This window comes from Bufo bufo, chromosome 3 (assembly GCF_905171765.1).
Source record: "Bufo bufo chromosome 3, aBufBuf1.1, whole genome shotgun sequence".
NCBI classification, from domain to species: domain Eukaryota; kingdom Metazoa; phylum Chordata; class Amphibia; order Anura; family Bufonidae; genus Bufo; species Bufo bufo.
In genome coordinates this window covers 534,525,095-534,537,927 of record NC_053391.1, presented here as the reverse complement: position 1 = coordinate 534,537,927, position 12,833 = coordinate 534,525,095, and positions in this window count along the sequence as shown.

The window sequence follows — 12,833 nt, the reverse complement described above, 5'->3', positions numbered from 1 at the left end:
AGGGGGGCAGCAGCAGTGGCATACAGCACAGGATGGTGGCAGATCCTAGTAGTAGCAGAACCCAACAACAGCAGTGTGATAGCAAGGGCCAGTGATATGTATATCCTTTTAAAAATGCAACGTACATATGAGTAGGCCATTGTAGGATGGCAGTAGAGGCAGCAGGCAGGTGGCATCATGCGGCTGGCAGGATCAGAATGGTGTCTGCAGCATGTGGTCAGAAGTTACGGCCTATTTTGATGAATATTCTGATGTGATCATTAGTGGCAGAATGATCTATTCTGTTGCATCAGGCACTGGTGTCTGGAAATGATAGTTGATCTAAACCTGATTCATCTACAGTGGATATAAAAAGTCTACACACCCCTGTTAAAATGTCAGGTTTCTGTGATGTAAAAAATTAGACAAAGATAAATCATTTAAAGGGCTTCTGTCACCCCCAAAACCCTTTTTTTTTTGGGCTTGTTAAAATCCTTACATAGGACTCTTACCTTTGGCTGTGGCTTCTTTTCCTTAAAAAACGATCTTTTAAAATATGCAAATCACTTCACTACCAGCAAGTAGGGCGTCTTCTTGCTGGTAGCCGCCGCAAAAAAACGCCCCCTCCTCGTGTTGATTGACAGGGCCAGCGAGCGCTCTCCTCCTCCGGCTGGCCCTGTCAGCATTTCAAATCACGCGCCTGTCTTCATTCGGCGCAGGCGCTCTGAGAGAAGGAGGCTCGCCTCCTCAGCACTCCCTCAGTGCGCCTGCGCCGATGACGTCACCGAAAGAGAAGACATCATCGGCGCAGGCGCACTGAGGGAGTGCCGAGGAGGCGAGCCTCCTTCTTTCAGAGCGCCTGCGCCGAATGAAGACAGGCGCGGGATTTGAAATGCTGACAGGGCCAGCCGGAGGAGGAGAGCGCTCGCTGGCCCTGTCAATCAACAGGACGAGGGGGCGGTTTTTTGCGGCGGCTACCAGCAAGTAGACGCCCTACTTGCTGGTAGTGAAGTGATTTGCATATTTTAAAAGATCGTTTTTTAAGGAAAAGAAGCCACAGCCAAAGGTAAGAGCCCTATGTAGGAAATAGTCGTTATAAAAGGATTTTAACAAGCTCAAAAAAAAAAAAGGTTTTTAGGGGTGACAGAAGCCCTTTAAGAACTTTTAACAGGGGTGTGTAGACTTTTTATATCCACTGTATATATTTTTTAGATTTATTTTTATTTTTTCAAACCTCTAAGGGTACTTTCACACTTGCGGCAGAACTGCCTGCCGATCCGGCAATTTGCATGCAAACGGACAACATTTGTAGACAGATCCGGATGCGGATCCGTCTCACAAATGCATTGCAAGAATGGATCCATCTGTCCGTTTGTCATACGGACAAATGGATCAGTTTCTATTTTTTTTTTTCACATTTTTGAAGGTCTGCTCATGCGCAGACCGGAAGGACGGATCCGGCATTGCGGTATTTTTAATGCCGGAACCGGCACTAATACATTTCAATGTAAATGAATGCCGAATCCGGCATTCCATCAAGTGTCCTGGAATTTTGGATGGAGATAAAACCGCAGAATGCTGTGGTATTATCTCTGTCCTGAAAAGTCAAAGAGACTAAACTGAAGACATTCTGATGCATCCTGAACGGATTTCTCTCCATTCAGAATGCATGGGGATAAAACTGATCAGTTATTTTCCGGTATTGAGCCCCTAGGACGGAACTCTATGCCGGAAAAGAAAAACGCTAGTGTGAAAGTACCCTTACCCTAACACTACTCTGAACTATTTCTATCTAACTGCCAGTACTCAGGCTTACTAACTACAGCTAATTACCAGTAATTTTATATATATTATTTTTATATATTTTTCTTTTTACTCTTTTTTCAAACGCCTAAACTATTTCTAGCTAACTGCCAGTACGCTGGCGAACAAACTAAAACTATCTAATTACCAGTAATATATACACTCACCTAAAGAATTATTAGGAACACCAGACTAATACGGTGTTGGACCCCCTTTTGCCTTCAGAACTGCCTTAATTCTACGTGTCATTGATTTATTAAGGTGCTGATAGCATTCTCTAGAAATGTTGGCCCATATTGATATGATAGCATCTTGCAGTTGATGGAGATTTGAGGGATGCCCATCCAGGGCACGAAGCTCCCGTTCCACCACATCCCAAAGATGCTCTATTGGGTTGAGATCTGGTGACTGTGGGGGCCATTTTAGTACAGTGAACTCATTGTCATGTTCAAGAAACCAATTTGAAATGATTCGAGCTTTGTGACATGGTGCATTATCCTGCTGGAAGTAGCCATCAGAGGATGGATACATGTTCTCATTCTGTTTACGCCAAATTCGGACTCTACCATTTGAATGTCTCAACAGAAATCGAGACTCATCAGACCAGGCAACATTTTTCCAGTCCTCAACAGTCCAATTTTGGTGAGCTCGTGCAAATTGTAGCCTCTTTTTCCTATTTGTAGTGGAGATGAGTGGTACCCGGTGGGGTCTCCTGCTGTTGTAGCCCATCCGCCTCAAGGTTGTGCGTGTTGTGGCTTCACAAATGCTTTGCTGCATACCTCGGTTGTAACGAGTGGTTATTTCAGTCAACGTTGCTCTTCTATCAGCTTGAATCAGTCGGCCCATTCTCCTCTGACCTCTATCATCCACAAGGCATTTTCGCCCACAGGACTGCCGCATACTGGATGTTTTTCCCTTTTCACACCATTCTTTGTAAACCCTAGAAATGGTTGTGCGTGAAAATCCCAGTAACTGAGCAGATTGTGAAATACTCAGAGCGGCCTGTCTGGCACCAACAACCATGCCACGCTCAAAATTGCTTAAATCACCTTTCTTTCCCATTCTGACATTCAGTTTGGAGTTCAGGAGATTGTCTTGACCAGGAGCACCCCCCTAAATGCATTGAAGCAACTGCCATGTGATTGGTTGACTAGATAATTGCATTATTGAGAAATCTTTAGGTGAGTGTATATATATATATATATATATATATATATATACACACAACTAAGCAGTGCTTAACCCCTTCAAGACCCTACTATTTTTCACCTTCATGACCTTGGCAATTTTTGCAAATCTGACATGTGTCACTTTACGTGGTAATAACTTTGATATGCTTTTACTTATCCAAGCAATTTTGAGATTGTTTTTTTCGTGACACATCATACTTCATGACAATGGCAAATTTAAGTCAACATATTGAGGCTTATTTATTTCAAAAAATCTTAAATGTACAGAAAATTTCAATATTAGAATTTTTTTTGATTTTAAGACAGCTAGTGATACCTCATAAAATAGTTATTACTTAACATCCATGAAGTCATCATATAGCACAAACCTGCAATCCTACGTAAAACCATAGAAAACACATAATGACTAATGAGAAATTCAATTGTTTAACACATAAAAATCTGCTCTCCTTTATCTTTGTGTATAAAATGTAAATAGCCTAAAAGAATACTTGGTCATTAGAGTGCCTCACGTATATTTTTTATTGGCATTTCTGCAGTATATTTGGTGTTTTTTAGCTGTTATATTATGTGGGCAGATGCTACTAAATTCTAATGCATTATAAAATGAACTGATCATGATAGAGGCAGTTTAAGAAGAAGGGGGGGCGGGCACTTGTATACACGAGCATAAGAACGTGGTATTGAGTGACAGAGAGAAAGTTGTCATCAGCCAAACAGAGGTTGCACATGAAGTAGAAATGAAATATAGGATGGAGCTAAACTGAATAGGGATTTGAAGGTTAAAGTAAAGTTCTGCTCTTATCTGCATAGTTCTTTCATTACAGACAGAAATAACAATGCAGTGCTGGATCCGAAGCACAGTAAACATCACTGAGGCCCAACAGATTTCATTAACTTACAAAGCGGTATATTACATTCCACTGAAGTTGGAAAGAGTAAAAAATCAAACAAACAAAAAAAACAATTGAGTTCAAGTAATTCAGCGCTATTTCCCCCATAAAATTTGACATGTTTGTGACTCTCCAAACTAGGCCTCCACTTTGCATTCTTTGCGTGATGACTGTGTAGGGACACACAGAGGGAAGATGCATTAGTGGAATGGGAGGAGAGGTAGATGATCCTTGCAGTTCAGATTAGGAGAGGTGTTTGTCAGTAGGTTAACAACCCTATTACAGTGATGAAGCTTGGGTATTATAAGGGAGTATTAGCATTTTAGTACTCTTTGGCAGATATGGGAAGTCGCAAGTGATGTACAGTCGTGGCCAAAAGTTTTGAGAATGACACAAATATTAGTTTTCACAAAGTTTGCTGTGAAACTGCTTTTAGATCTTTGTTTCAGTTGTTTCTGTGATGTAGTGAAATATAATTACACACGTCATACGTTTCAAAGGCTTTTATCGACAATTACATGACATTTATGCAAAGAGTCAGTATTTGCAGTGTTGGCCCTTCTTTTTCAGGACCGCTGCAATTCGACTGGGCATGCTCTCAATCAACTTCTGGGCCAATTCGTGACTGATAGCAACCCATTCTTTCATAATCACTTCTTGGAGTTTGTCAGAATTAGTGGGTTTATGTTTGTCCACCCGCCTCTTGAGGATTGACCACAAGTTCTCAATGGGATTAAGATCTGGGGAGTTTCCAGGCCATGGACCCAAAATGTCAATGTTTTGGTCCCCGAGCCACTTAGTTATCACTTTTGCCTTATGGCACGGTGCTCCATCGTGCTGGAAAATGCATTGTTCTTCACCAAACTGTTGTTGGATTGTTGGAAGAAGTTGCTGTTGGAGGGTGTTTTGGTACCATTCTTTTTTCATGGCTGTGTTTTTGGGCAAAATTGTGAGTGAGCCCACTCCCTTGGATGAGAAGCAACCCCACACATGAATGGTCTCAGGATGCTTTACTGTTGACATGACACAGGACTGATGGTAGCGCTCACCTTTTCTTCTCCGGACAAGCCTTTTTCCAGATGCCCCAAACAATCGGAAAGAGGCTTCATCTGAGAATATGACTTTGCCCCAGTCCTCAGCAGTCCATTCACCATACTTTCTGCAGAAGATCAATCTGTCTCTGATTTTTTTTTTGGAGAGAAGTGGCTTCTTTGCTGCCCTTCTTGACACCAGGCCATCTTCCAAAAGTCTTCGCCTCACTGTGCGTGCAGATGCGCTCACACCTGCCTGCTGCCATTCCTAAGCAAGCTCTGCACTTGTGGCACTCCGTTCCCGCAGCTGAATCCTCTTTAGGAGACGATCCTGGCGCTTGCTGGAATTTTTTTTGGACGCCCTGAAGCCTTCCTAACAAGAATTAAACCTCTTTCCTTGAAGTTCTTGATGATCCTATAAATTGTTGATTGAGGTGCAATCTTAGTAGCCACAATATCCTTGCCTGTGAAGCCATTTTTATGCAATGCAATGATGGCTGCATGCGTTTCTTTGCAGGTCACCATGGTTAACAATGGAAGAACAATGATTTCAAACATCACCCTCCTTTTAACATGTCAAGTCTGCCATTTTAACCCAATCAGCCTGACATAATGATCTCCAGCCTTGTGCTCGTCAACATTCTCACCTGAGTTAACAAGACGATTACTGAAATGATCTCAGCAGGTCCTTTAATGACAGCAATGAAATGCAGTGGAAAGTTTTTTTTGGGATTAAGTTAATTTTCATGGCAAAGAAGGACTATGCAATTCATCTGATCACTCTTCATAACATTCTGGAGTATATGCAAATTGCTATTATAAAAACTTAAGCAGCAACTTTTCCAATTTCCAATATTTATGTAATTCTCAAAACTTTTGGCCACGACTGTACATTTAAAGGGGTTGTGCCACGAAAAATGTTCTACATTTTTTAAACCAGCACCTGGATTTAAATACTTTTGTAATTGCATGTAGTTAAAAACTACAGCTATCCTATAAAATGAATGAGTATAGCTCCACCTGCAGTTTGTTCAATTCCTTATTTTTCAGTCCACCTCACTGAGGTGATCACATGCGCTCAGTTTAAATGTTCAACTGCAGCCAGCTGTATCTTCTGTTAGAAACTGTGGCAGTCACAAGGAAAGAGCTGCAGCAGAAATCACATAACCCCAGTGCACCAGCCTAAAATAAATCTAGTGGAACAATTGGAGCAATAAATGAGGTATGAGGTACAGGGCTGGTTCTAGCTTTGTTAAAAAGAAATTGTCACATATTATATTATGTCTGTTTTTTATTATTGACAGCAATCATGGCATAACCCCTTTAAGGTCAAATAGTACTTGGTCCCATTTTCTAATGAATGAACTGGATTAACAGACAACACAGGGATAGGGCAAGGATAGTTAATTTGCTGATTATAAATGATTGCAGCTCCATTCACATTGGCATTTTCTTCATTAATTCTTTTGGTTCTGGTGTTTTTGAACTTTAGAATGTGAAAAACACTAAGAACCCAGTGGAAACCAAACATACTTCATTTGGAGTCAGCAGGATCCATCAAGTTTAGTTGGAGTTCACTGAAATACCTGCCTTGACTCTGTTAAGAGAGTATGCTATGAGTAAGAACAGACGTATTTGAGGTTTACAAATATTTTTTCACAAATTATTATAAATAGAGCTGAGCGAATTTCCCAAAAATTTGATTTGGCTGGTTCGCCTAATTTTCTGAGAAGATTTGATTCGATTCAAATTTATTTGCGGTGAATCGTGTTAAAAACAGCTATTTCCTGGCTGCATAGAGTCTGTATAGTAGTGTAGAACACTGTGCCTTGCAGTAACACGCATAGGGGGTCTGCTGTGGTAGTGAAACAATACTGTGAGTCAGTATGACAGGCGTTGCTCTTAGAATCACTGCACATTTTACTTATTTCGGCAGTTACGGGGCCAAAACTGACCAAATAACTTCAGTGTGAACTCGGCCTTATAGGTCGATGTTAGCGCCAGGTATAAAGAACCATGCAGAGGCCCAATATCCTCCTGTAGTGTGAAAGAGCACACTCCTTTTACACCATCGTCAGCTGATTCCATATGGATGTCTACAGAACATGTTCTATTAAATGCTTATACAAGTAGAACCCCCATGACAGAGTGGAGAGGGTGTCAGCAGTAAGTTTGTGGTGACGTCACTGATTATTTTGCCCTTCCTCTGATCCGTCAGAACAATAAGCCCCCAAAAAACGAATCCTGTCTGTTGAGCATCCGCCTTCACTCATTTAGCATTTGGTCATTAATACATCAGTATTGCTAAAGCTAAAAAAAAACCAGGAGTGGATCCAAAACAGAGATGACACGTGAATGGAATATTTGCATTTCTTCTGTGTTTTGTACCCACTCCTGCTTTTGGCTATCAAATCATAAGCCAATTCTGATGGGACCATACAGGCCTTACAGCTGAAACATAGACAGGATCTGTTGTGCGTCTCATTTTTTCTCCATCTGACAGATCAGAAGAACGGACAAATAAATGATGATGTCAACCAGGCCAAAAAGGCAAAATAGTGGCCCAGTCATGGAGTGGGGAGGATGGGAGAACAGCATGAGAAGTCCACAGAGTGGCCCAATGACACAGTGTTGAGGTAGTAGCAGCATGAGGAGACCAAAGAGTGGCCCAGTCACATAGCGGGGAGATGGCAGCAGCAGCAATATGAGGAGACCACAGAGTGGTCCATTTACATAGTGTTGAAGTGGCAGCAGCATGAGGAAGCCACAGAGTGGCCTAGTGACATAGTGTTGAGTTAGCAGCAGCATGAGGGGGCCACAGACTGGTAAGTTGACAAAGTGTGGAGGTGGCAGCAGCAGCATGAGGAGGCCACAGAGTGGCTCAGTGACATAGGGTTGAGTTAGCAGCAGCATGAGGAGACCACAGATTGGCCTAGTGACATAGTGTTGAGTTAGCAGCAGCATGAGGAGACCACAGAATGGCAAGGTTACATAGCATGGAGGTGGAAGCAGCAGCATGAGGAGGCCACAGACTGGCAAGGTGACATAGTGTGGAGGTGGCAGCAGCAGCACGAGGAGGTCACAGAGTGGCCCAGTGACACAATGTTGAGTTAGCAACAGCATGAGGAGGCCACAGACTGGCAAGGTGACCTAGTGTGGAGGTGGCAGCAGCAGCATGAGGAGACCTGAGTGGTGAGGTGGCAGCAGCATCAGGAGACCACAGAGTTACCCGGTGACAGAGTGGGGAGGTGAGTGTAAATAACAGTAGCTGCTGACGATGGTTGGTATAAGAAGGAGCACTTGGTATCATATGTGTGGCATCAGGCAGGTGGCAGCATCAGAATAGTAGCTTAGGTACGTAGCCAGAAATAAATTGTCTCTTTTGTCAAGGTTTGGGTGAGGCAGCATGGATGATCTAATCTGATGCATCAGGCATTGGTAGGTGGAAATCCTGGCTGATCCACTCCTGATTCATCTTGACAAAGGTCAGTTTCTCCACATTTTGGGTGGACAGGCGAGCTCTCCTTGGGGTAACTATGGCCCCCGCCACACTAAACCCCCGCTCTGATGCCACACTAACGGGTGGGCAGGGCAGCTTTTTCAGGATAAACTTGGCCACAAATCTAGTTTGGCTGCCCAGTAGTCCAGCGGATCTTCAATGTGGGGTGGCAGGGTGCTGTCCAAGTATGCCAGGAACTGCTGGTTCAGGTTCTGCTCCAGGTCTAGCTGCTGCTACTGGAGAGTAGTTTCTTCACTAGGCGGGTGAAGAAAGCTGTTCATCAGCGACTCTAGACTCAAGTTGCTGCTGATGGAGCTGGTACTGCTCCCACCCCCCCCACCCCGCCACAGCAGCCATGGCAGTGGAACGTGAGCTCAGAGGGACCCCCGGTTAGACCTGTGAGAGGAGTGAAGATGGAGTAGATAAGCAGCGGCCAACTGACTACATAGGATGTCTCCATAGTAGTTCAGCTTGTCCTCCCTCTCAGCAGGTACAAAAAAGGACCCCATTTTGTACTGGTAGCGATGGTATAAAATGGTAGAGAGACAGTAGTCATCCCTCTGCTAAATTGTGACAATTTGGCTGTCACTACGCAAGCAACTAAGCATGTATCAGGCGATTTGTGCAAGTTACCTGGAGGGACTCCCTGCCTTCATCTCCACTGCATACTGCCACGGTGTATCTGAGTCCTCTGCCTCCTCTTCCTCATCTCCCTCTTGCTCCTCTGTCTGGTCCTGCTCCTTCTCTCCTGTCACCTGTGTAGAAAAACCACTCATTTAGCTACACATTGCTTGTGCTCCAATGTCCTCCTCCTCCTCCAGTTCAGCCCCCACAGGGCTCATGTGGCCATGAGATCTAGGCGCCACATCTCCTGTCCTCTGACCAGCCAGATTTACCAGCATCTTTTCCAGGACATGAATCAGTGCAATGACGTTATTCATCCCGTAGTCCTGGCGACTGACAAACAAAGTGGCCTCCTCAAAGGGCACGAGCAAATGGCAGGTGTCACACATGAGTTTCCACTGGTTAACATCGAAGTTATGCAGCGGAGTACTTCTGTCTGCCTGTATCATCAAGAAATCATTTATGGCCTTTATCTGTTTGTATAGTCGGTCCAACATATGGAGGTTGTAATTCCAACAGGTGGAAACGTTGCATATCAGCCTATGTTGGGGGATGCCGTTCTGCCACTGCAGCTCAAGGAGGATGTGCTTTGCGGTGTACGAGTGGCTGAAGTGGATGAAAACTTTCCTGGCCATTTTTAGGATGTCTTGCAGATGAGTGGTAGGATTCAGGAAACGCTTGACAACCAGATTGAACACGTGCGCCATTCAGGGCGCATGACTCAGCCCTCCTTGATGCAGCGCCGACACCATATTCGTCACGTTGTCTGTCACCATGGTTCCGATTTTGTGTTGTCGCAGGGAAAGCCAGGATTCGATTTCTTGACGAATGACGCGGAGCAGTTCCTCCCCTGTGTGACTCTGTTCACCCAAGCAAACTAGGTGCAGAACAACGTGACACCCCCGTGCCCTGCACATGTGGTATGCCGGTGGGGCACTGTGACTTGTCCCTGCAGTGGACATTGTCGCAGGACCAACGGCGTAAGAATGTGGAGGCAATAGCGGTGTCACCTAGTAAAGTTATTAGTTTAGCTGGAAAGGAACCACATTTACCCAGTGGGCCGTAAAAGCCATATATTGTCCTTGACCGTAGTTACAGCTCCACACTTCGGCACTGCTGTGCACTTTGGCAGACACCAACAGGCTCAAGGACTGGCCCACCTTCTGTTCTATATATTTTTGCAGGGCTGGTACTGCCTTTTTGGCAAAGAAATGACAGCTTGGGACTCTCCACCTCTGTTTGGCACAAGACATCTGATCTCTGAAAGGTACAGAGTCCACCACTTGGAAAAGGAGGGACTTCAGCACCAGCAACTTGGCCAGGAGCACGTTCAGCTTCTTCGTCGTTGGATGAGTGCACACATACTGTTGTCTCTTGGAAATCACTTCGGTGATCAATTGCTGATGGAATGACTGAGGATGAGTAGGAGGGTGAGAAGCAGGAGCATCAGGACTGGTAGATGATTGAAAGGACAGACAGCTCCCTTCGGCTGAGGTGGTGAAGCCTTGACTGCCTAAAATCAGGTGTGTGCCACTCACTGGGTGATGCAGCAGTTGCAGCTGCAGGCTGGACCACCACATCAGAGCCACAGTTCTCCCAGGCCACATTATAGTAATGCTGCATATGTTGACGCAGGGCCGTGGTGCCAACATTTGTACCCTGGCCACGCTTCACCTTCTAATCACAGATTCAGCAAATGACCATATTCAACTCCTCTGGTGGCTTAACAAAAAACTGTCACACCACGAGTAGGTGATTTTACCCCCAACACTCCACACTGACTGACTGCTACAGCCGCTGCCTCCGTGAACCCCCTGCACCACTACTTTCCAGGCAGGTAGTATCCTGCGAAGCGGGTGGTCTATCCCGGGCACATTTCTCCCAACCTCCCACTGCTGCCATCCTGCTGACTACCGGCCACGCTACCGACTTTATGGCTCCACCCCTGCCTCACGGGCAAGCTGCCACCCTCTTCTCCTGATAATGGTGAAGCCCCTTCGTCACCCGGGTCCCAACTGTGATTGGCTACATCATCATTGAGTACTGTCTGCAAGTCACTGATGTCCTCTTCAAGGTCTCTGAGCCAGGAGCCTGACTGCTCGCAACACCAGCTCCCACGCCACTGTCCTCATCACTACTTGCCCACCTACCGGAGGAAGCAGCGGGTGTCTCCTCCAGATCTTGGCTGGGCAGTAGCTGCTGACTGTCCTCTAGTAGCTCGTCCTTGCTGTATAGTGGAGCTGAGCCGACAGCATATAATACTTCTCTGGCTGAGGCAACAGAAAAGGACAGAGGCAGGTTGACAACAGATGAGGGCACAGGGCCTGCTCCCGGGCCATGCCAACTAAGGGGTTCTGTCTGACAAACCCATCGACTCTTGGCTGGTGGTGTCTGATGTCACTTGGGACAAAGTGGATGACCGAGTCAATCAGTCAAGAACTGCTGGGTTGCTGGTGAAGACAAGACCGCTAGAAAGGAATTCAAGAGGGGCCTGGATGTATTTCTGGAGCGTAATAATATTACAGGCTATAGCTACTAGAGAGGGGTCGTTGATCCAGAGAGTTAATCTGATTGCCTGATTGGAGTCGGGAAGGAATTTTTTATTCCCCTAAAGTGGGGAAAATTGGCTTCTACCTCACAGTTTTTTTTTGCCTTCCTCTGGATCAACTTGCAGGATAACAGGCCGAACTGGATGGACAAATGTCTTTTTTTGGCCTTATGTACTATGTTACTTTGTTACTATGTTACTAGATGACACTGGGAGCTCAGGCCTCTCAAAGTGACCCCTGCTGCCAAGCCTCCTTACTCTGCTGCGACTGCACCAGAAACATTTAGGCCTCTGCCCCTCCCCTGTGCAGGGCCTGTCACTTCTCTGACATACTGTTAGATCAAATAAATAAATAAAAAGTAAAGGAATACACCCCAAAAAGGGCTGTAATTTTCTCACTTTTCCACACAACTGCTAATAAGCCCATTTTCTTTTCACTAATACACCCCAAAAAAGGCTTTAGAACATTTAACTGCACAGCTGAGTGAAAAATAATTATTTTTGTTTTCCAGTAATACACGCCAAAAAAGGCTGTAATTTTCTCACTTCACCACACAACGGCTAATAAGCCCCTTTTTCACTTATACACGCCAAAAAAGGCTTTAGAACATATAACTGTACTGCTGAATAGCAAATAAGCCCTTTTTATCCACTAATACACCCCAAAAAAGGCTTTAGAACATATAGGACTGTTTCACACGAGCGGATGCCGTGCGTGTCATCCGCAGCGTGAATGACAGCCAAGCCCAGCTCTGGACAGCAGAGACATGGAGCATTAACATGTTTGATAATGCTCCATGCCTCTCTTTACTGATCTCTTTACTACAAAACCACAGTGACAACATTATCTCACTGTGATTGTGTAGCAAAAAGATCACAGAGAGGAACGGAACATTATCAATCATGTTAATGCTCCATGCTTCTGCTGTCCAGAGTGGGGCTTGGCTGTCATTCACGCTGTGGATGACACGCACGGTATCCGCTCGTGTGGTACAGCCCATAACTGCACAGCTGAACGGCAAATCATTCATTTTTTTCCCACTAATACACTCCAAAAAAGGGTGTAATTTGCTCACTTCACCACACAACGGCTAATAAGCCCTTTTTTTGTACTAATACTATATAAATTCACTGCTGAATGGCAAATAAGCCCTTATTTTTTCCCACCTATACACACCAAAAAAGGCTTTAGCACATATAACTGCACCGCACAAGGGCTAATAAAACGTAGAAATATTTCCTAGTAGTACACCCGGTTAATGACTG